General features: G+C 42.9%; 1 protein-coding gene across 1 annotated transcript in view; it reads left to right on the top strand.

Moving 5' to 3' along the window:
- Positions 1-18,534, top strand: part of Srd5a1 (steroid 5 alpha-reductase 1) — a 64,385-nt gene extending 45,851 nt beyond the window's left edge. The window contains exons 6-7 of the transcript XR_012449251.1: positions 6,117-6,226; positions 15,661-18,534. The gene's annotated coding sequence lies outside the window, so the exon portion shown is untranslated. The remainder of the gene's footprint in view (positions 1-6,116; positions 6,227-15,660) is intronic.
- The last annotated feature ends 1,750 nt before the right edge of the window (positions 18,535-20,284 follow it).

The following is a 20,284-nucleotide window of genomic DNA, read 5'->3' as shown; positions in this document are numbered from 1 at the left end:
CTGGGAGGGTAGTAAGGGACTCATGAGCAGAAAGCCAGGGGCTTGGGATTTGCACCAGAACGTAGCTATTCCTCTTGTGAGGCGCTGTCTCTGCTCCAAATGGAAGAGGACAATTGTACTCTACATCTCTCATGGGCTATGTCCATGTAGCCCACAGAGAGAAGAAACCTGCCCACAGATGCCCTTGCCCAGCAAGCTTCCTCTAAACAAGGCAAGCACATGGGTTATGCTTGAAGAATGGATTTTTCACTATTTACAAATGAGCTGCTTCAGAAAGAGTGGCTGAGATTGTTAAAACGGTATGTTTTAGAGGAAATATTTGGAAAGCTTTATGTAATCTTCAGATCTGAATGAAAAGCATCATAGATGAAGGGTCTTTGGCAAAGTTAAACCTAGACAATATTAAGACATCACACTTCCCATCTCATTTTTTACTGTAAGAAATATTGTTTCTAGTTCCAACTGTCTGTGAGTGCTATGGTATTGTAATGACCTCAGTCTTTTTGGTACACTGTCTAAAATTAGAGCACTGCCCCAGTGGTGGGAAAAGGAAAATAAACAGGCAAAGTACAGTGGAGAAAGAGACTTTTATTGTGAATCAAAAGAAGCTTTTAGTAAAAGTGATAGAACACCACTGAAGAGATGTGGGGTGAAACAGCAATGGTACAGCTTGAGGCATGAGATCAGCAGCTCAGGTAAGGGACCAACTGCCCCACGTTGTTGTGGTCTGGGGCTTTTGTTCAGTGTCAGGGCAGAGAAATCCTGTTGGTGCCAACTCTTAGGTCCTCCTTTAACTCTGCCTAACAAGCCACGGCAGGGGCCCATGTTGTCCAGTTGTGGAGTTTTGTAGGAAGGTGTTTGTTAATCATAAACTTGGGGTGCTTACTACATTTGGAATGTGTCAGATGTGGGCCTTCCCTTTCCCACTCAAAGCTGGCCGGCTGCCTACGCTAACTATGCAGAAGGAGGATGAAGAGACACAGAGCTCTTACTTGGGCTCCACAGTCTGGGTGAATTTAGGAAAAGCCTGACCTGGTTCCTGAAAAGAGAAACTTTAGAGATCTGAACAATGTGGTCACTATTTCCTAATACTTAGGAAGAAAGTCACTGAAGCTGTGAGTCAGGAGGGACTTTAGGGACCATGCTGTCCAACTCACTGACCATTGCTGGCTCCTAACCAAGATCTTAGACTCATCAGCACCCCACGAGCCTTTGTTAATGGAACCCCCAAAGGCCAATTCCTACTTCAAGGCGGCACCTGTTGAAGCAGACAATTCAATATCAAACTAGAGATTGGAACAGCTCAAGTGTTGGCCATGACAGCTCCTGGTTGTTGTATTGTTTGCAGCTGCTGGCCATCTCTACTGTCACCTGCACATTTATTCCACCTTGCCAACGAGACTGCTAGCTCCTGGAAGTGCAACTTAAGCCACCGTTCTTTGTACCTCTTACTGAGACTGTATACCTTAACATGAATGTTAATTCCATCATCTTAACAAGTACAGTATGGTTTCTGAATTTAACTTCTTTGGTTTGATGGAACTAAAAACAAGCTGGTTGTTTCAATGAGATAATGATTTCCTTTCTTTATTAAAATCTAGCTGATCTGGTGTAAAATACACAAGTAGGAGGCAGGTCTACAAAAAAATCTCAAATTAATTAGTGTCTAGCTCAGTGCAAAGTATTTAACAGTCCAGGTTGGTTGCCTTCCCCATTGCAAAACTGCAAAATCTATTCCCAAAGGCTGCACATGACTGGGAAAGCTCTATTCCTCCTTCAGAGTCTCAGGGAGGGCATCAATTATTCTATTGTGAGCAATAATTTTTCTGCCTAATTTGAAACTTCCTGAAAAGGATTCATTCCCAATCAATCTTGAAATATGTGTTAAGGAAATGTTTGGACCAATCAGTCTAGAAACATTTCTTCCATAATAATAAGCTGATTCTTTTGCTTTCAATAAGAAATATCTTCATTAGGCCCATGGAGTGGGGGATAATGCAAACTGAATGGCAAGCATATGAAAAGCTCCTCTATACCGTATTGTCACCAGGACCAATTCAAACCCAGGAAGGTTCTCATGAGAGCTTGAACCTCAACCTGTGCCAAGCTTGTGGCATGGGATGCTGTGTTTGTGGCACCAATGCTGACTGCATTTATGACATTGGCATAAAAAAGAATTTAAGGACAAGTCTAGTTAGGTAAGAAATTTATAGACATTTTATTTAGCAAAACCAAAAAGCACATCTCAATAGGCAGAAGATCTGGGCACATGAGAAGCCAAGCCCTCTGTGTGAGACCTATTTATTTATAAGCCTCAAGTCAGTCTAGGAGTCTATAGGTTCTTATCTCTGTGCATGCTTTTTCTTTTTGACCATCTGACATGTTAATTACTTGCTGTGATAACCCTCCTTTAATTGTATATTATGCTTTTAAAACTGATCAAGTTTGAGAATCTCAAAGACCCAAGTCTCCTTAATTGACATAGGTTTAAATTCACCTTAGGATTTGCTCTGGACATTTAGTACATTCAATCATTCTTGCTGTCACACTGTTCTGACATTATCAGTTGGGTCCAGAAATATCAAGTCTGGTCAGTTTACTAAATGTGGGTGATTGTGACATAAATGTCCATTTCCCTTGAGCGTCCCTTTAAACAAAAGATGAGTTTCATCAGATGCTCCTTTTAAGCCAGGTGTTTTCCCTAAGATGAGACTTATTTAAGGCAGAAAATCCATGGCTAGAAGATATTTATTCTTCTTTAACAAGGTCTACTTTTAGTTCAAGGATGAGCTTTACCAGATATGTTTCATGGGATATTTACCCATCTAGTGCCCCAGGCAAATTATTAGTGCAAGGTTGCAGCATAATTAGCTTCTATACCTTGGTAAGGAGAGACAGACTTCAAGTTACTTATTAATACAATGCAATTCTTAGTGCCACGCTCTTAGCTCATTTTAATTTTTTAATGCCCTTCATTTTAGCTTGCTTTTAAAACATTTTGTCATCTGTCCCCATGTTAGCCTGCTTCAATATGTCTTTAGAGAACTGCAAATTGAAATGACAATGACACACCTTTTATAATGGCCACAACCCACAACAATGATGAAACCAAATTCTGGAGAGGATGTGAGCAACAGGGAACTCTTGTGCAAGATGGTGCAGCCACTGGGAAGACTATCTGGCAATTTCCAACAAAACTCAATGTACTCTGACCATTTGATCCAGCATTGGGCTCCTAGGTATGTATCCAAAGGGGCTGAAAACTTAAGTGCACACAACAACCTGCACAGAAGACAAGGAAGAACTTCAAGTGCATATTGCTAAGTGAAAGAAACTGATCTGAAAAGGCTACATGCTGTAAAAGCCCAACAGTATGATGTCCTAGAAAAGGCACAACTATGGATATAGTAAAAGACCAGTGGTTGCCAGAGGTTAGGATGGAGGGGTGAACAGGTGGAACACAAGGGAATTTTAGGGCAATGCAATGATCCCTCATGGTACTGTAGTGGTGGGTAGAGGACAGTATGCATTTGTCAAATCCCATAGAATAGGCAACAGCACAAGTTAACCCTAGCGTAAACCATGGGCTTCAGTTAATAATGTATTTTTATTATTGTTGTTCTATTGAAATTATTTTACTATTTTTAATTATTTAAAACATAAATTTATATTTAATGACTAAATTTACATGTTATTTAATTTTTACATATAATTATATTATTATTATCATCAGTTATAACAAATGTACCACACTAATGCTGGATATTCATAGTAGGCAGAAGTGTCGGGGAAAGGGAAGTATATGAGAACTCTGTGCTCAATTTTTCTGTTAACCTAAAACTGCTCTCAAAACAAAATGTATTAATTAAAGAAATAGTGGAAAGAGAACCCCTTTTGGTAGTTCGGCAGACATTTCGTCTGTCTCTGTGGTGAGTGGACCCATAGACATGAGCCTGCAGAAGAAGAAGGCAGTCTCTCCCAGTGTGGCTGCCCTGCTGCACTGCTGCCCTCTGTGGCTGGTAACTCAGTGAGATGCTGATTTTTCAAAGGCTGGTACATCAAGCACTACCAGAGGCCCTTTTCCCAGGAGTCACATTTCGGTTCACAGGGACCACCCCTCTGCATGATTTAATCCTCTCCTGAAGCCAGGACCCAGACAGGGGAGAGACAGGACTGGTGGGAGGGCTGTCCCTGTGGCTGTAGAGAGTTCGTGGGAGCTGAGCGAGGAATTATAAAATGGTACCATCCTTCAAGATGTTTTACATCTACTTGTCACAACATTTTGATTTTTTTTTGCACAAGACACTTCCATCTTGATAAATACAATGTGCAAGGTTGCGCCTGCATGTGGATGGTGGGATGGTGTCCCTTAGCTGTGGTTTGACACACCCCCAAAGTCCTGTCAGCAGATGGCACATATGACTCCTGGTGACAGGTTCCCTCTGTCTTTGAGGTCTGGATGGGGGGGGTGGGGCGGGCTCACTGAGAAGCCTCCTTCTCTGCACTATAGCCCTATTGCTGAGTGCCAGGAGATATCTAAGAGGAAGTTCAGAACCCTATCAGGCAACCTCATCATGAGCTCTTTGTTTCTTAGGTTAGGAACACACAAGTGGGCTATTGTTCCTTGTTTCTATTATTTTCATCATTTAATTAGAAATGGCTCTGCCTCAATAGGAAGGTTTTTCTGTCTGGATTCCTTGAACAGAAAAGTCTCTGAGCAAAATCCTAAACCTTCAGGGGACAGACACCTGTATATTACCCTTCCAGTACTGAATGAGACTTTGGTCCTGAGAAATTCCAGTAACCAGGGAAATGATAAACTACAAGTGAATGCCAGGTATTGGGATATGGGAGGAGAAGCAATTTTCCCATTTGAATAAATGAAAAGTAGCATAAAGATGCTTTTATTTTAATTAGAAGATGTTATATAGGAAACCCCAAATTTCCCCTTACTAATAAGGAATTCCCATCCTATTTTGCAAAGAGAACAGATTCCCCAGGCCAACTTGTAGCTTGGTCTCTCTCCCAGCTCAGTCTTTCCACAAACATTCATTTAGTACAGAACCTGGCACCAGAGCCACAGAGAGGAATACAGGACAGTTCTTAACTTTGAGGGGCTCATTGCCCAATGAGTCTGTATGTGACAGGTGCTTAAAAGTTGTCATTGCTGAAAAGCACTGACTCCTTACTTGAGCCTATGAACTAACTAAAAGCAGGAGAAAAACTTGCCATTCCTGCCTCTGTTTTGTATCTTTTGTCTAAGCCATTCACATGACGTGCAGTCACCTCAGAAAGTGACAGCATTTATGGGCACCATCTTTACAAGAAGGGATAGAGAAACTATGACCCAAAAAAGAAATAGCAGAGACCCACAGGACAGACCAGCTGCCAGGCAAAAATGGTATGTTTTTATCTTGACCAGTGATGACAGACATAACAACTCCAGAACCCCTCCCACAACAAGGACTGAGGTAATGGTCCACCAAGACTCACTTGTGACCAGGACTGTTAATAACTATATAACCTCTCTCCCCTTGTCCCCAATTCTTTACCTACTTAAAGCTAAAACTCCTATCTGTACCCCAAAGATAGCTGAAAATGGACTGAAGTGATTACTTCATCTCTTCCCATGACTGCCCGTGCCATGTAATATACCTCCTTTCTCTGTCCTTTACATGTCTCTTTATTTTCATATACAGGCAAGTGGCCAGACCTGAAATGTAGAATCCCAGGAATTTGGGTCTGGGACCTAAAACTCTAGTTTTACCTACAGTAAAATAATTTTTAATACAGCATGGTAGGTATAATAATATGAATTGTGTACAAGACATGTATAAGTGGAGGTGAAAGTGCCTGATTCTGCATGGGCTTTCGAAGAAAGCAAGTGACACTTCAGATTGATCTCTGATTGAAATAATTCTAACCCTTGCCATCCACTGAATTCTCTTCCTGGGCACCCAGGAGGATGTCATTTACTGGCTTTCTTGGACCCAAGTGGAGCCATGAAACTAATTCCAGCCCATACAGAATGTGGGCAAATATGATGTGTGATGCTTCCAGACCAGCCTATAAAATCCCTCTCACACCAATCCTTTTTCCTCCCATGGCAAATTTAGAGCCACATGTTGGGGATGGCACTATCCCAAGAAGGAAGGCCCCTGGATCACTGAGTCACTGCCTCGAGGAGAGTGACCTAAGTGGATAATCCTCATTGGACATCAGATAGGTAAGAAATAAACTTTTATTCTGTTGTGTGCTGAAATCTGGTTTTGTTTTTTTTTTTTTTGCAACAACTGGAGTGATTTATTTAATACCATGAAAATTGGTGTCCTAAAGTGGGTTGCTGCTGTAACAAAAATGTGTGGCCATATTTTTAGCAGTTGGGCAAGAGGTAGGGAGGACACAAAGCATGCTGGGTGACTAGATATCTGTTGTGTTATAACTGAACATTTGGAAAAGTGTGCATCAGCAGAGATTTTAAAGGCAGACTCCCATACTAGAGGCACTTGGGGTAGTCATTGGGAAGTGGAATATTAGATGTGTTTTAACTGGAACTGATTCTGCTTGGAAAGGTAAGAAATGCGCAAAGAAGTGAGCTCAGGAAATAATTGTCTTGAGTTCCAGCTGAATGCTGTGACTGCACAGGTACCCATGCTCTCTTCCTTGGGAAGAAGCTGAGCAAGTTGTATCAAGTGGGAAGGAAAATAAAGCAATTTTGAGACCAGATGGGTGGCCAGCAACTAGAACAATTCTATGCCTATATTAAAGAGTTTTGCTTTCCTTTGGGATACAGGAGACTTCATTTCCCAATCCTGTTGAATATGGGTAGGGGTTATGTGATGAGTTTTGACCTATGTGCTATGGGTAGAAACTAAGTGAGCCTGTGATGGCTTGTGCTATAAAAATACTTCCATCTTTGTGTAATTCTTCTGTAGTGCTATCAGAGGCCATGGTAGATGATGGCAGTGAATCAGTATGGAAAGAGATTCCTAAGTCACCACTTGGACCTTGCACCGAGAGCATCCTCAGAAGACCTTGACTGAGTGAGAAATGAGTCATTACTGGGTTAAGCCTCCATGACTCAGATGATTATGTGTCCACGGGTGACAAGAGGAAGTGGGCAAAGTGTTTCCAGTCTATTAAAGACAAAGATGGATGAGCATAGTTACCAGAGGAAGTTCATAACAGCAGCAGAACTTGACGATTCCAACGATGCTGTGGAAAAGAGGGTGAAAGGAAAGAAGGGATCAATGATAAGGGTATTATTATTCCTTAGTGATATGGAAACACAGATTGTAAGCCAGAATTAACCTGACATGATACTGCCTTTTAACTTATTTCACAGCACTCAAATTGAAGCACATTTTAAAATACCTAACTAGTATTGTTCAAAGGTCAGGAAAGACAGAAACACCAGACGAGAGGTGGCCAGGAAGACAACTAAACACACCGTGCAGTCCTTGACAGCATACCGGGACAGGAAAAGGACATGTGTGAACACACTGGTGGAACTTCACCATGATCTGTAGTTTAGCTAAGTGTCCTGTGTCTGCATCAACTTCTTGACTTCATAATTGCTTTAAAGGAACTCTCTGTACTATGTTGCAACATATCTATGACCATCTAAAACTGTTAGAAAATAAAAATTAAACAATAAAAAATGGGATCAGATTAAAAATCTTTATCACTATCAAGGAATTTTGTCAAAAGGACCTCAGCATAGAAGAGAGGGACTTGGGGAGGTGAAAGATGGGCGGAGGTACCAGGTGAAATGCTAGCCATCAAAGTATCACACAGGTTCTTAAGGCAAAGCCTCAGGCTCTGAAGCACCCAGATTCCTGTGTACACACAGCAAATGTCAAGCATAATGGCGTTCAGTCTCAGAGATCAGCATGGTGCTTCGTTAAGCTTTTTTGTGTTCAATACAAGTTCATCCTTGGAGCTGAGATATGGCTAAACCTAAAAACCTAAGGGTGGAAACCAACTAGCTAGATAGTAGAGATAAGGATGTCTCTGGTCAAAAAGGTTGAGAGATGGCCAAGATTCAGTATTCTGAACAATTGGCACCTGCTCCTGCATTCTGCCACCAGCTAGGGAGCCTGAGGAAGAAGGCACAAGTTTGGATACAGTACACTTTATAAGCAATGGATTTGTGGTCTCAGCTGGGCCCAACACTGAGTGCATTCCTTTCTGTCAGCCTGCCATAGTTAATTCATTCAGAAAGTGCTCCCATGCACCTCTGTGCCAGGCACACTGCTAGGATCAGGGAATATGAGAATGAGCTGAGCAGACAAGCCTTCTCTTTACAGAGCTTAGATTCGATGGGGAAGATAGTCCTTGAACAAATAGCCATGCAACTGAGGACCCTGCAACACTGTCATATATATATTCTGGGAACCTTTCTCTAAGAATTCTCCAAAGGACCAGAATCCATTTAGGAGACCAGATGTGTAGTGAGAAAGAGCAATGCTCAGACTTTTAAGGATTGCTAGACAATAGCTTTGAAGTGATATTAATTCATGGAAATAATAATGCCACTGTTTCACCAGACAGAGCGAGGCTTATGTTGGGGAAATGATAAATGGGGTTTGGCCTAAGTCCTACAATGGGTCCAGCTGGCAATAGAGTCATTTGGGTGTAACTTGCCCTCACAATATTAATTGGAAAACACACAGTCAGCAAATGGAAGACTATGCATATTGGTTCCCAATACTTGGTGTTCACTCATGCTAGTGTGACAAAAAGGGACAAGCAGAAGTCCTTGAACTTTTCTAAGTCAATAAGCCAAAAGCAATGCTGCATCTTTGGGTGGATTTACAGAGATTGGTTTGATCCTCAAAAACTTGAAAGATATAAGACTGGTGATACTGGTAATATCTGCAGTAAACTTTGGCCAGCTTACTCTTTCTGAGTAACCTGAAAGAGATACTACATCCCCGTTTAACTTACCTGTGGGGCATTTTCAGAAGGCAACTGAGCCATGGATTCCCATAAACTTAATCAGATGGTGATTCCAATAGCAGCCTCTCTTCCATGCGTGGTGCTTTTACCGGAGTGTCAATAGAGCTGCTGGCATTTTATATGCTGCGATTAATCTGACAAATTCTTTTATTTTCTCTTCCAATTTCCAAGTACCAAAAATTTTCTCTGGCCCATCAGGGCTAATAGTAGCTTCACAGTCTTGCCTCAGAATTATGCTCACTGTTTTTCTCCCTGCCGTGATCTACTCTTGGGAGAAATTGATTATTTTGATAACCCACAAAGTATCATACTAGTCCCCATTGTTGATTGAATTATGGGAGTTAGATTTGATGAATGGGATCTAACAAGTACCTTCGGTGCTGTATTGGTCAGTTTGGGCTGCCATAACAAAGTACTACACACTAAATGTCTTAAAAAATGAATTCATTTCCCCACAGTCCTGAAGGTTGGAAGTTAAGGTGCCAGGAGGCCTCATTTCTAGAAGAGAGGTTTAGGCTTCTCTTCCTGGCTTGCAGATAGCTTCCTTCTTGCTGTGTCCTCATGTGGCCTCTGTGCTCACAGACAAAGTGCAAGCTCTGGTTTCTCTCCCACTTCTTTTTTTTTTTTTTTCATTTTTCTTTTATTATTCATATGTGCATACAAGGCTTGGTTCATTTCTCCTCCCTGCCCCCATCCCCTCCCTTACCACCCACTCCACCCCCTTCCTCTCCCCCCACCCCCTCAATACCCAGCAGAAACTATTTTGCCCTTATTTCTAATTTTGTTGTAGAGAGAGTATAAGCAATAATAGGAAGGAACAAGGGTTTTTGCTGGTTGAGATAAGGATAGCTATACAGGGCATTGACTCACATTGATTTCCTGTGCGTGGGTGTTACCTTCTAGGTTAATTCTTTTTGATCTCACCTTTTCTCTAGTACCTGTTCCCCTTTTCCTATTGGCCTCAGTTGCTTTAAGGTATCTGCTTTAGTTTCTCTGCGTTAAGGGCAACAAATGCTAGCTAGTTTTTTAGGTGTCTTACCTATCCTCACCCCTCCCTTGTGTGCTCTCGCTTTTATCATGTGCTCATAGTCCAATCCCCTTGTTGTGTTTTCCCTTGATCTAATGTCCACATATGAGGGAGAACATACGATTTTTGGTCTTTTGGGCCAGGCTAACCTCACTCAGAATGATGTTCTCCAATTCCATCCATTTACCAGCGAATGATAACATTTCGTTCTTCTTCATGGCTGCATAAAATTCCATTGTGTATAGGTACCACATTTTCTTAATCCATTCGTCAGTGGTGGGGCATCTTGGCTGTTTCCATAACTTGGCTATTGTGAATAGTGCCGCAATAAACATGGATGTGCAGGTGCCTCTGGTCTCTCCCACTTCTTACAAGGCACACCAGTCCTGTCTGGGTAGGGATCCAACCTATGAACTCCTTGAAGGTCCTATCTTCAAATACAGTTACACTGAGAATTAGGGCTTCGACATGTGAATTTTGTAAGGACACAATTCCATCTGTACCAGATGCCTTCATAAGTTCATGACAGCCAGAGGGTGGGAGACAAATGCTAGGAAATCTCATGGGCTCACAACCTTGCTAAGTTCCTGAACACAAAGTGGCCTGGAGCACATCAGAATAATCTTTTTGAGCATAAAGAAAAGTTGCTGCGTGTTGTTTCACCTACAGCTAAAAAGAGGCTTATTGTGTGAATCTCCTAGGAAGACATTAAAGAAACACCTGCCTCTGAATTGGGATGACTCTGACAGACTAAAGAATGACTCATACAAGACCAGCTTGGTGAGCAAATGAGTTTATTACGGTTACTTACAGAGAATTGGACTTCTCGTAGGTGACTACACTCACCAAAGTAGCAACTTCCTCACCTACCAAGCACCTATTTTATTGAATCATAATTTATAGCTTATGTGGAATCCAGCAGAGGGCAGAAACAAACCAGACCTAGAGAAAAAGTGTGTTTGAGTGCACTCTATTCTTGTACTTACCAGAAATTTCAAAGGTCTCAGACAAACACTGTCAGATTGTGGGAAGGTTGGCTTTGTTTCAGTGCAGTCTGGCATAGCTTCAGTGTTCAAAGCAGATAAATAGTGGCCTGTTGCAAAAATGGCATTACTTTCACTAGAGTTCAGAAGAACTGTTTTTCCTACACTGCATCCCTTTCATTGGCTCTTACATTCTTTCCACTCCCTCTTCAGAGATGTTACTTGAGCCTTGGAGGTGATGTTACATGGTCGCCACCTTTTACGGAGAACTGAGGACTGGGTCGCTATGTCACAACCACAGTAACAGTTCCTTCCTTCTAGAATGGCACAAAAGCCAATCAAGAGTATGTGACCCAGTCACCCTGCAGAGATTCCAACCGATGTGCAGAAAGCATCATAGAGATCCAAATGACCTATATTACAAATATCTGTGTTTGGGCGATTCAAAACATCTGATATACTAGCCTCATTATCTGGGATATAAACACAACTTGGTGGTGATAATGAGGACAAGAATATGCTTTCATTTGTGTGGTTTATTGCTTTGGCAGTGAAGTTGGTGAGAGTCTTTATCTCAATTGAAGTGTCAGGCAGCCCCACCAGGGTGTGAACAGGACGAGGGGGTATTCCCACCATGCCAGTCCCTGGAGATAAATGGGCCTTCTGTGCTGTCAGGTTTCTGGGCTGAGTAGACAAGATATCATATATATGGCCAGACACAAAAGGCCACCCAAATGTGCACCTGCCAGTCCAGTTGTAGAAATATGGCTACAAGTGATTCTTGTTCAGCTATCCTGTACCTACTAGTGGGTAGAATGTTCCATGTCTATAGGAGGGCTAGGAGTCTCCTGGTCCACTCTGTATCCTAAACCTGTATGGTATTTAAACCTCTTCTTGGATGGTAACCATCCCATATGCCAATGAAGGCAGGTGTCATTTTTTGTGTCTTTAAAGACATAGGAGGCATAAGTGTACAGATGTCTATGGTCAGCTATCTCACAGGTTATTCCATCCTATACTGTGGTATGTACGAGTCAGGATTCATTTATGTGTGCTCTCATGTGTTCCCCCTCACTAATGTTACTTAAGGAAAGGCTGGGGTCCCCAGAAAGTTGCATGCCCACTTGGTTCAGTGGGGGAAGTTCACCATGCACACAGGGGGAAGTTCATATTTGTGTGAGTTGTTGCTGTGGTACCCATTGTAAAGCAGGTTCCCCTCGACTGTGGCTGAGAGCACAGATACAAGTGTTTAGGTAACAGTTACATTGGTACATCATGTTCACTTAATGAAAAAGTGACAGTGGCATGCTCACTTGGACCTAAGACTTCCCCAGCCAATGGTTTTGTTCTTGGCTTACAGTGATGGACATGGAGCCTGCCTCAGAGTCTATCAGAATGTGGTTGATTACAGCCCTATTAGTCTCAACACTAGTACATTGTGATAGTGTAACAAGTGGTGACCATAGCTGATCAGGACCATTGGCAACAAGTCACCCCATCTGCACAGTGCCTTCTGTACCAAGAATGCTAGCCAGCATGGAGGAAGTGTCTAGTTCAGCAGCCTTCCTCCATGTCTCACAGCCCGGGGCTGTTGTGTCTTCAGCAACAGAAACTTACTGCCAGCTACCATGACCACCCAATCAGAGCAGCAATGGTCACATGTTGTGGAGGCCTTGGGGTCTCCTTGACCAACTTGTAGAGAGATAGCCCACTCCTGGCACTGGATTTTTTATTTAGTGACCTTATAGCTTCTAGAAGTACCTTTTCTGACCCGTGAACAATGCCATCATTCAAATACTTCAGCTGTTGTTTTACCAACCCATTTTTCCTTGATTTAACCAGCTCCAGTGGGGTTATAAGACAGGTGAAAATACCATTGCATTTGGCTGTCCTCTGCCCTATTTTGCATACCAGTGTTTGTGAAATGGGTGCCCCTGTTACTGTCAATCCTCTGTGGACACCCATACAAAATATTGAGCTGGGTAAAACCTCTATTAGTAACTTCACCAGTGACCTATTTACAGGGGAATGCTTTCGAGAGGCCCATGGAGAGAGCCATCCACACAGGTGAGGGCATATTTGCATATTTGCATCCTTCACTTATGGACATGGCCTTATGTAATCCACCTGCTAATCTCTTAGCAGGCATATTGATTTATATATCTGTCCAGCTACTGCATCCATCTTTTGAAGACATAGGTGTGAACAGGCCTTGCATGTTTGCATAGTATGTAAAATGTCAATACTTTATGGAAATATCTGCAGCTTTTGCTATTTCCTAGCCTGTGTTGCCCTCCCCCCACCACGTGCCCTTAGTTTACATGTACCCAATGGGCAGCTTCCTTGGGTATTTGGGGACAAATGCCTCACTCCTTTGTAAGGACATCAGCCTCCTGGTTACCAGGGGGTGGCTTAGTGGGCTGTATAGGTGGTCACATGGTATCACTGATTCATTTTGTATTCTCTTATAAATTCCCCTCTACATCTCTTGTAAGCATAATGGCTTACTAAGTGTTTGCCAGTGTTCCCTTTCCCACTGTGACCATTCCTTGTGAGTCATCACTAAGAGCAGTCACATACGACTATTGGTTCAGCCCACTGGCTTCTCTTCCCTTCTCCTCTCTCCAACCAGATAGAAACTATCTTTATTCATTTGTATCACTACTGCCACCCATTCCTATTTCATACCCTGGCTAGTGTCACTGGTGTACCAAACATCTTCAGGTTGGGTGCTGTCTCTTTCAGCACCTTGTCTGGTCTAAAGTTTGTTCAAGGGACTTTAGTCAGGGTGAGTCATTTCACTTCTTCTAATGCCTTGATGATGACAATGATCTTCATGTCCCCCAGCAGTCTATACTGCTTGGTGTTAACTACCCTGTGTGGGACAGGCAGCTTCACCTGCTCCCATTTCACGCAGCTGCATGTCACTGCCTTTGCCATTTGTACCCTTTGTTGAAATTCTCTGACTATGGTGTGCAGGGTGTGCCCCAGAAGTACATTACCCCTAGTATGCTTTCATGAAGAGGAGAAATACAAACTATATACTCCCAGGGTGGGGGGATATTTGCCCATCCCCAGGATAAGCTTGGTCTTCTTTACTTGTTCTGCTGCAGCTCTGTATCAGTCTGTAGCTGTCCATTGCCCTTGGAATTGCCATGAACTTCTGGTGTGCACCAGAGCCCATGTGATCTGCACATTAGTAGGAGACCAATACATAATTCAATCTATATAGACCTCACTTGTAGGCAACCTTGGCTACCCCATCAAACCAGCTGCTGGGAGGGAGTCCTACCCCATGAGCTTCCAGCATGGAGCATGTCACAGCTATGACTGGCACCTCCTCATCTTCCCCTGCCTTGGTGAACTGATACTTTGGCCTCTGAGTGTTCCATAAACTTACAAAGGTGGCACTGGCTTTCTTCATCAATTATAGCTCATGACACAAATACTGACACCTTTGCTTCATGGTCACTTGAATGGGGCCTCTCAATTATTTCCCCTTCAGGATGACCCCTCTTGTCTGCCTTAATGTTCTGTATACTGGTTCACCTGGCATCCAAGTCACTTAGGTCAGAGATTTCCCCAACTTCATAGCAGACTTAGTTAGATCTGTGTGCATTTCCTGGGTCCCTGTTGGAATAATTTCTTCCTCAGATCTTCAGTAAAATGGTCCTATCTGAACCAGTGAATTAGATATCAAATTCCACCCCCTTCATCCCCAGCTCTTGTGATGTCACTTGTCCCTCCTTGAAGGTCTTGCAGTCTTTCATTGGGACCTCAGGAGGTGACATCCAATTGTCCCTAACGCCCATTGAGCCAGTTCATAATGGAATTATTACCTTAGTACTGCCAGAAATTGTGCAGCCTTTGCCTTAGGGAGGAGTGGGTCACCATGTCAGTAAGGTGCGTGGCCTCTGCAGTGTTTAAGCTGACTCCATCTGCCACAGCATGCCAGAGCCTCACAAGGCAAGCATTACCTGTTTAAAAGTTTTCCCCAATTCAAGTAGCAGCATATTCCCAAGTGACCAAAGTCTCTTGAATGGGACCATTTTAACACCTCCTTCCACATGCCAAATCATGGGCTTTCCCCTTCTCTACACCAGGTGTCAGACTTTGGGGCAGTATTGTCAAAGACTTTGACTTCATTTTCCCATTCTTACTGTCTGGCTTTTCCCATGGTTTACAGGTCTTTGAGTCCCAGGAAGGATCTTTCAGTACAGCACAGACCTGTACTCTCTTTTACATTTGCAGCCCCAGTCATAAGAAATGACATGCCAGAACTTCTATTTCATTCTTCCTTTTATCTAAGTTTACTGCCAACTCAGAGGCTAATGTAGAGGATGTTACTTGCATATGTCTTTTTAGCTGGAGTTCCTCTTTCCAGTAAGTGATTTCCCTCCAGGCAGATAGCTCTGGGCAGGTAGCATGTCTTTTTGCCCACAGCAGGGGCCATGCAACCACAGTCATAGCTCTTCTGCAATCCCATCACTTATGTACTACTTTTAGGGATTGCATTATACTCTCTGGCCTGTGAGATGTTTTCAGGGTATCCCCGTACTCATGAGACAGAGTACAGTAATCAAGGAGGGGCATCACTCCATACCACATGAGGGAGGATAGGCAACCTGGGATTTCCCCCACAGATTCTCCATCCTGACTCATTCTTGGGTCTGTTTGTTTCCTGTTCAGGTTCTGAGTGTGTGAACTTCCCAGGAAGACACAAAAGAAACACTTGCCTTCAAATTTGGATGGCACCAACAGACCAAAGAATGATTTGGATTTGTCCAGCTTGATGACTGCCTAAGTTTATCAGGGCTTACTTACAGAGCATTGGCGGGCTGTGGACAGGTGCACTCACTGAAGTTGTCACTCCCCACCTATCAAGGTCTTATTTTATAGAGCTCTAAGTTTGCATCCGACAGAGGGCAGAAGAAAACCAGACCTAAAGAGGAATTTTGTGGTGGGAGCACTCCATCCTTGTCCTTATCAAAAAATTTTAAGGACTTAGCCAAACACTGTCAGACTGTGGGAAGGATGACTTTGTTTAGCTGCAGTCTGGCATGTAGCTTTCAGTGTACAGAACAGCTAAATAGTGGCCTGTGAAAAACAGTGTTACTATGGCTAGAATTGGAGGACTATTCTCCCTACCTTGCTTACATTGTAGGGGCCCCAGGGACTTTGGAGTCAACACATCTCACATCTGAGTGTGCTACTCACACTCAGTGTCCAGGAGGCCTGAGCTTCCTCTAATTGTCTGGACGCTATCTGAACTACCAAGCCAGAAGTTTGGGACTATGTGACAACACTTAATTACCAGCAGTTATAAAGGCACATGAGCTGCATGAATGCGTGGTCTGAGTGACAGCCCCACCCCTGCTCTGGTGCCTCCTTTCTCTATGACCACATGGGGATTTCTTTCATCTTAGTTCCTGATGGAGGTGGAGCCCTTATGTTTCCCAGGAACTACCTGGGAGGGGGGCTGCTGCACTTATCAACCCAACCAGGAAGGACTCAGAAAGAGCATGTGGAGGGGATCTTCCATAGGGCAGAACACCTATGTTCATTTGCTTGTCCACTACGTCTGGATTGCGAAGCACCCAGAAGTAGTACAGATTTGCACTTATTTAATGAGAGTAGCTGATGACTAAGCAGAACAGGCAGACACCAGAGAGGCAGATGATTGGAAGACTGGGGACAAGAAGTGTCCTCTCAGAATTTTGTGTGAAATCTTTGTGCTGTTAGTTGTGAGTGAAGTAACTAAAAAGTTCAAAAGCACCACACAGGCCAAACAATACATGTTCTGGAACTTAAACTAAGCCTTAGGACACTGGTAAGTAATAAAGACAGGATTAAACAAAGGAAAACCAAGTGTCAGAGACCTGACAAACTTCCCAGTGTCAAGTGAAAATAAATAAAGCAGACAGAGAACAAATGTGGGAGTTCAGGGGAGTAGGAGATGCTGTGCTTTCTCCATAATTATCACCAGGAAAGGGCTGCACCTGACTCTCTCCGTGGCCGGAAGCATGTCATATTTGATGATATAAGCCAGCTCTTGTTATTTGCATTAGTTATTTCTAATGAAAGCCACCACAAATGCTGAATACCAAATAGTGAATACCAAAGGATAGTTCTTAAAGGAAAAAGAGTGAGGGTCCTATGAGTGTCTTGTCACCGTTTCATCAACTGATCAATAAATTACTTGGGTTTATTGCTAATTAACTAATTGTTTTTAATAAACAAGACACTTTAAGATATTTTTATCAAGCAATTGACCCAAACTCACACCAACAACCCTGTAGTTCACGTCTGAGCAAAGCTGATCTAGCACATGTATATCCCCCATAAGGCACATCACAAGAATACCAGAACTGCTACATAGCACTTCAGCACTAGGCTTGCACACCATTTTAAACAATGAAATCGCCAACAGAAAACATGAAAATGTGAGAAACATGGCACTAAATAAACCATAGGAAGGATGTTTGTGAGCTGAAACAAGAAGGCAGAACATTGAGTGACTCAATTCTTTGATCACATGGCACATACCAACAAGTGACCATGAAAGTGTCGTGAGTATTGACTTGGAGTTACAAGTAAATTTTATAGTGAGCAGGTGAATTTGTGAATATGGAGCCCATGAGCGATGAGGATCGACTATATACGTACATGTCTATGTGTGTGAAAATTACGTTATGCGTATGGTGTGTGGTGTGTGTGTTTGGTGTGTAGTGTGTGTGAAAACTGTATGTGTGCATGCAAACGTGATGTATGTATGGGGAGTAGTGTGTATGCGTGTCTGTGCATATGTGTATTTATTGGGAATGAATGTATGTGTATAATGTGTGTCTGTGGTGTACATGTGTATAGTGTGGTGTGTGTATGTATGTATGGTGTGTGCATATCTGTGTGCATAGTGTAGCTTGTGTTTTTGTGTGTGGTGTGCATGTGTCCATGTGTGCATAGTCAACAAAGGCTGGCTAATGTGCACAGCAGATGAATTAACCTCTCATTCTCTCAACATGTAGAGTCCCAAACCGCCTATGAGGAGGGCACTAGAAAAGGTGCAGAAGCCAAATTCAAGGTCTTGTTCAAATCCCTCATGGAGCAAAGTAGCTCAGGTGAGTGTGACCACAGAGCAGTGGAGCTGTGACTCAGAAGGGAGACAGACAAGATCAAAGACAGATCAGATCAGCAGGTTCCTTGAAGCCCGTGGCCTTACCTGCTCCCCAGACAAGACTCTGGTACATTGTTGGTAGCATATTTAATGGACAGAATCTGGGAGGGATGGAATGTGGATGAGATTTTAAAAATCTCGGTAGATTTCACTCTGTGATGAACCCCAGAAGCTGTGTCTTTGGAGCATTTGAAGCACCCAGGATGAGGAGAAACAAATGCTGAGATTAACTGGTGGTGCCTGCCCAGGTGCTGGAGTGGAGGGGGGAACATCTGTGACATTTGTCAATTGCAACTCTGGTCTGTGTTACGCCTTTGTCAGCTTTCTCACTGAGTTTCCTGCCATATACTGCAAGAGTTGTGACAGTAAAGATTTTATTTTCAAATTCAGATGATGTTGCATTTGTTGATAGTCAAAAAAATCATTTTTAGGCAAAGAAAGAAATACTTAACTGAGTGTGGTGGTCCACACCTCTAATCCCAGCTCTCTGGAGGTTGAGGCAGAAGGATCTTGAGTCTGAAGCCAGCCTGGGGTACACAGGGAGTTGGGGCCAGATTGAACTCTGTAGTGAGACCCTTTTGTCAAAAAAAAAAAACGAAGTAATAAAGAGCTTTATTTTAATATTTTGAAGAGAAAGAACACATGCCTTACATTTATACAAATCGGTGAAAAACAAGTTACCCATCCATCTTAGAAGGACCAGTTCAGGAAAAATGCAAAGGTCTATACAGCTCATATTTCTATTCATAGTGAAGGAACTTTGTTAGACCTCCTGGTAATAAAAAATGTAGATTTTTACAAATTAGACTTCATATTCAATGATACAAGAACATCATTGATGTTCTTTCTGCAATGTTCTTTGTCTAACCATCCAGTCATCTGGGGGCCCGGATGGAACAAAGGGGGAAGAAGGAGTTATGAGCTCCTCCTTGCTGCCTGGTTGCCATGGGGTGGCCAGTATTCCTCTGCCGTGCCCATCTGCCATGATGTTTCTACTTGCCACGGCCTAAAGGCAATGCAGCCTGCTGACCGTGACTGCAATCCGAGTCCAAAATAAATCTTTTCTCCTTTAAATTGTTTGTATCAGTTATTTGTCCTAGTGATGAAAAAGTTTGACTAACAGAAAATTGGTGGCAGAGAACTGGGATCACTGTGACTATTTCAAGTGGCTTGCAACTTGAAACTGATTTGCAGGAGGAATTTGCAAAAGTTTGGAGATGCAGGCGAGAGAAGTCCCGGAATGCTGTTGGCAGAGCTTACGGGCGATTCCGGTGGGAGCTCACAAGATCAGAGTGGGCCAGCAAGAATGCAGACAGTAAAGGTGGTGCTCATGGAGTTTCCAAAGAGAATCGGGATGGGATTGGGAATTGGAGCAAATGCCATTCATGCTACATCATTACATTTCGTTCACACTCTGAGACTTTGTGGGAGTCTGAATTTAAAGGTGAAAGACAAATTAATGGCAGCAGAAAGTTTAAGGCCACCCAAGATCATGGATATTGCTGTTTGCTTTTAGCAGGTCTATAGTGAGATTAAGAGCAAAAAATCAGAGCAGAAAGGTTTGAAAATTTTAATTTGGTCATAAAAGAAGTATGTGTAGAGTTGAGAACAACAAAAGTGAAGTTGCTACTTACTCTCACTACAAAGGACCATATATTTTGCACCAGGAAAATAGGAAGGAGGCCTTGAGGGCATCTCAGGAATGAGCTAGACTCATTGCATTGCAGGTTCCCAGGGTATAAATCTACACACTTGTTTGAAAGACTGTCTCTTGAGAAGAGAGCCCCGCCAGGACATCCTGCTTGCAAAGGACTGCCTAGGAAGTTGTTTCTGGATTCATTTCCCTGTGTTCATCCACCCAGACTCTCAGAACGGCAGTAGCCACAGTCCAAGGGGACCCAGCTATTGTGTGAATGGTGAAAGACCTTGGTGTCACCCATATGATACTGCTTTTCAGTCAAGCAGAATCTAAGAGTTACAGGTAATGGAGCCTTCCACCCAAATTTCAAAAGAAAGTCTCAAAGGCCAGGCAATAGGTTTTTATGTCCTCAAACCCTACACTTGTGTGAGTCTTCCTTTCAAAATGAATTTAGTATTTAGTATTAGTGAGCACCTACTGGGTGCAAACCCTGAAGTGAG

The sequence above is a fragment of the Castor canadensis genome, chromosome 6, assembly GCF_047511655.1.
Source record: "Castor canadensis chromosome 6, mCasCan1.hap1v2, whole genome shotgun sequence".
NCBI classification, from domain to species: domain Eukaryota; kingdom Metazoa; phylum Chordata; class Mammalia; order Rodentia; family Castoridae; genus Castor; species Castor canadensis.
The sequence above is the reverse complement of the archived record's forward strand: the minus strand, read 5'-3'. Positions and strand labels throughout refer to the sequence as shown.